Here is a 4,720-nt window from a genome sequence, read left to right as displayed (position 1 = left end):
TGCTTAGTCGGCCATTACAATAATAGCCGACGGGACCGTAGGGTAATACATTTTTCCACGGTATTTGGCTGACGATGAGCCGTCGGTCATATTTTGGTCGCGAGCCAGCTCCCCAAAACTCGACAATGCTCATATCTGACGGTTTCCCGTCGGGAATTTATTTCCTGACAGTTATCAATTCCCCTCGGCTTTTGCAATAGGTGACGGCATATTTGGCCCCTCGGGGTTCATTATAACTAAGAGGAGAACCAAACTGTCAGCTAGTATAATCGCTGGTTGTGCATACACCCCTTCATTTATTCCTATAGTTGAGAGGCCTACGAACACCCTATATATATAGTCACCCTTAGAGGATTGCTTTTCATTTTAGATATATCACAGAATTGCACAGCCCACACATGACCAAGTAACATATATTGTATATAGCACAACTTTCAAAATATCAGAAGAGTTGCATCAGAATTACATTGATCATGATGAACAATCTAGAAAGTTTAAAATGCAAAAAAAATTAACTAAGATATAATGGTCCAAGCATTATGCATAAGCTAGATTGACCAAAACCCCATGATTTCACTTTGTTGAACGTCTTGAAGAAAGATCACTAGACTCGTCACCCTTCATCACCATATGGATCATAATGCTTGTCGCCAAATAGATCATAACACTCATCGCCATAGACATCATCACCCTTGCCATAGATCACGATTCTTCAGTATTGTCTCCCATTCCTAAGAAATGATTAGACTAGATGTAAGGGAGATGAAAATGACATACTATAGTTGAAATTTAATTGATGATACAAAAAAGGAACTTAGATGTTCTAATTGACTGGTTAGATATCTAACAGTATGACTACGTACTCACCTTTTGGTCCTTCACATGCAATTTTCAGGGTTACATGAATCAACAGGAACACAACTCCAAGTAATAGACTGAGTACTACACGTTGCTCTGTGTACAAAAGGAATATACCAATAAACTGCACTAATGTCAATTTCATTATAAGTTTGCAACGGTTCAGAACACATCATGCTTTTCAAATTACTTGTAACATTAATATAATTCGAAGAACATGACATTTTTTAATTAACTATAACAATCCTATGTCCAGAACCCGCATGTACTATGGTTACACCAAGATGGCCAGGTGATACAGGTAAAAAAAACCTTATCTGAAAGACACATATGTCGTATCGATAATCGATTCATTGGCTTGTTGAAGTTGTAAAATGATAACCAAGTACAAATGTACAACAGACATCTGCAACCCCACTGAAGTATATATACTAGCGCTTATATTTTGCAGTCTGATGACACAACAGAAGCAGTAGACTAGCATAACACTATTGGCTAGTTCGGGCATACAATAAATACAAAAAACAGATTAAGAATGTCATGTAAAGAAAGATATAAATATAATTTTTCATTCAAACAAATTAAATAGCAGTAGCACACTAATCTCCACCAACAATAGTTTAGGTTATATTGCGCATAGCAAATTAAGCAACTTCTTATGTTTCGTATGACATGTCACAATCATTCTTCATGTTAAGCTACCATTATTTCTGTATGCACTTCCAAAAAAATTCAATACTGTCCACTTTTTTAGATAAACAGAGAGGCGACCCCCTGGTTCCATTACTAAAATGAAACCAAGTTTGCTGGACATTCTCAAAAGCATCAAGGTCTGGAAAGCTGAGGACCAAAAGAGGCAAAGCTAGTACAGGGAAAAACAAAAGCTAGAAAGGAGGATGCCTGATGAGGGTCAAACATGCCAGATCATATTGTCTAATGTTGAAATATTTTTCTCTGTGCAAATGATTTTACTGTAATTGATTATAGCAACATCTTTTCCTATATGAGTCAACCAAATTGTGCCATCACACCTTAATTAAGATGGATTTAATAGATAGATATCTCTGTTATGAGCCACATCTGGGAAAATAGGGCATAAGCAGGTGCATACATCATATACAGTACAACAGTACCACGTAGGCAATGAGGTAATCTAAGAAATCAGGCTCAAATAAAAAGAGCATGTCTTAAAGCAAGTTATCCGTAGCATGCTCATGTTGTCCAGAACTAAATTGGCGCATAACTAAATGGGTAAGACATGATGGACTAACCTTTTCAGTTAGTCTTGACGAGCATCATCTCACCCCTTTCAAAGCCGCCTTCAGAATCTGGTGTGGCCTGTATTTATCAAACTGTAAGAACCCCTGCTCTACATCTTTGAGAAAGAACACATGGGACATGATGTTAACATGTCAGTGACTGCTTCAGCCTTAGGCATACAAGTTAAATGTTACAGAACTACAAAATACTGATAAGAAAAGCAAAAGCGAGATTACAAAACTTACAATTACATCTACGAACCAAAACTAAAGGAAAAAGAACTAGGAATGTACGTACTATGGCATGAATGGAGGACCTCTTCAATGATAGTTGGTTTGCTTACAGGGACTGCTAGTTAAGCTATACAGTAGTATCAAGTATACATGCCAGTCCTGATTACACATGCTGATATAGGGTCTCTTCTCTTATGTACTATTCCCAACTGCTGCAACTAGCTAGCCTTGACCAAACATGCATGCATCAACACAAGCTAGCTAGCTCAACTCACCGGCGCAAATGGCCACTTGCTAGTTAATCAAACTATTTTTCAACACATAGGCTTGACTTTATTTTCCAAACTAATAGGCTCGGCTTTGTTTTTCAACAACCATACAAAAGAAAAAAACTAAACAGACATGCAAACAACCATGGCCTCGTTATAGAACTTGAACCTCACCACCACACTAGCCCTTCATGGCACCATCTCCTCCATCTCCCCGGTATTCAACTTGAACAACAGGAGCAAATCCTCCACCCCAACCACCAGAACACAATCCCACCATCCATTACAAAAGCACACGTACACACGCCACATATATGACCTGCTCGACGAATTGCGCAAAGCCCAAAGGAAGAGGCGACCGGACCTGGTACAGGCGGGCGGAGGCGGGAGTGGGCGTGGTCCACTCGGCGACATCAGGGGGGCACACGGATGAGGAGGAGCTTCAGGAAGGGGCCGATACATGGCGTAGGAGGTGAAGGGAGAGAGAGACCATGAAGAAGACCGCCGCGGTCCCGAGGAGCGGCGTCGAGCACCTATTGGATGGGGGCGACGAGGTCAAGCCGGCCAGAGCTCGCAGCGTCCTGGCCGAGGGCTGCCAGATCTGCGGGCCAACAGGACGGAGACGGGAGTCAAAAGGACATTTTTGCGCCGGGAGGAAAAGCTAAGGGGCTGGGTGACGTTGCTGGACCAGGGAGAGAGACGAGGGTGGAACTGCGCACCGGATCGACGGGCGACGACGGGATTGGCGCGTGGTGGCGACTGGCGGGGATGGGGGAAAGAGAAGGAGCTGCGTGGGAGGTTTCATCAGAGGGAAAAGGGGGTGAGACATGGGAGGACGTGGCCACGTACATAAAATTTGTTATCAAGCGGGAAATATTGGACGGTCTTTGTACGATTGGCTGATGTTGGACCCAAATCAGCTCGAAAATATGACCCAAATCAGGGAATCAATCTATATTTGACATGAATCGTTGTACGTAAATTTTATTGCTTCTGTAAAGAAATATAAAAGCGTTTAAATCACTACTTTATATGTTATAGCAGCTCTATTTAATAATACTCCCTCCATCTTAAAATAAGTGTCTCAACTTTATGCTAATTTTAAGACACTTATTTTGAGACGGAGGGAGTATATTGGTATGCATATATAAAGTTATAGTTGACTGTGTGTGCTATACCGAGAAAGACTTTCTCCTTGCTTTATATATAAAGAAAACTACAAATTACAACCGGCCATACAACAAGAAACGGAAAATGAATCAACGAGATACACAACTTCACAAAACAACGACGGCCTCAGATCATGTCATCAACGGCTCCGACAAGGGAGCTATTCACCGCCGGACGAAAGCCACACTCTTCCTCCCAAGGTCAAACTTGTTGTCCCGTCGCTGCCTCCGAAGAGGGCACCCCTGCACTCTCGTCCTGGATCGAAGGACACCGTCCTGTCGGCAGGCAGAGCAACTCACCCTCGAGCATGAATGGACAGGCCAACCAGTTGCCGAGGATAGGACAACAGTCGTGGCGAGCTCACCCCTAAAGGAAACTCATACATCGCCACTGTCTCCGGCCAAGACCCAAACACCCACCGCAGCTGCCGAGCATGGACACTATTGAAGACCAGCAGACCACCACCGCACTAAGCCCTGACCACGAAGAGCTTCCAAGCTGGCACCTTCAAGAAGAAAGCAACGTCGATGCGCCGCCGTCGCCCAATCCGGAGATTTTGGGCTTTCGCTTGCGGCCAAGAGGCGGAGGGCTGGGTGTAGGTCTCGATGTAGCCCACAAGAAGGAAAACAGCGCCATGGGCATCGCCAACATCGTGGCCGGCCTCATTGGTCAAGGGTTTCCCCTGACGTATAGCCTGCACCCAACGCCCCTCGGACCTACAGAATCTACAACCAGAGTAATAAATTACCGATATAGAGATAAAACTTCTCAATGGAACTTGCAAGTCAACAATTAAAAGTGTGAAATTTATACATACATCTGTATATAAAATCAGCTTATGTGCGGATACATAGCCTGTGAGTAGACACTCTAGAATACTAGCTATTGGTTAATACTTATAGAGAAATGTATCATCTTGAATTATCTGGA

General features: G+C 42.9%; 1 long non-coding RNA gene across 2 annotated transcripts; it reads right to left on the bottom strand.

The window, feature by feature from the left end:
• Positions 1-399: 399 nt before the first annotated feature.
• LOC119332106 lies at positions 400-3,430 on the bottom strand. 2 transcript variants are annotated; one of them, XR_005160811.1, is made up of 4 exons: positions 3,309-3,426; positions 2,985-3,221; positions 2,130-2,196; positions 400-731 (listed from the first exon to the last, which is right to left on the bottom strand). It is a non-coding gene; the product is annotated as an uncharacterized LOC119332106 (long non-coding RNA). The 2 variants fall into 2 exon arrangements; XR_005160810.1 differs by having other exon boundaries at positions 2,985-3,430.
• Between the last annotated feature and the right edge of the window lie 1,290 nt (positions 3,431-4,720).

Source organism: Triticum dicoccoides, chromosome 7A (assembly GCF_002162155.2).
Source record: "Triticum dicoccoides isolate Atlit2015 ecotype Zavitan chromosome 7A, WEW_v2.0, whole genome shotgun sequence".
Classification (NCBI taxonomy): domain Eukaryota; kingdom Viridiplantae; phylum Streptophyta; class Magnoliopsida; order Poales; family Poaceae; genus Triticum; species Triticum dicoccoides.
This window is presented reverse-complemented; position numbering and strand designations above follow the sequence as displayed.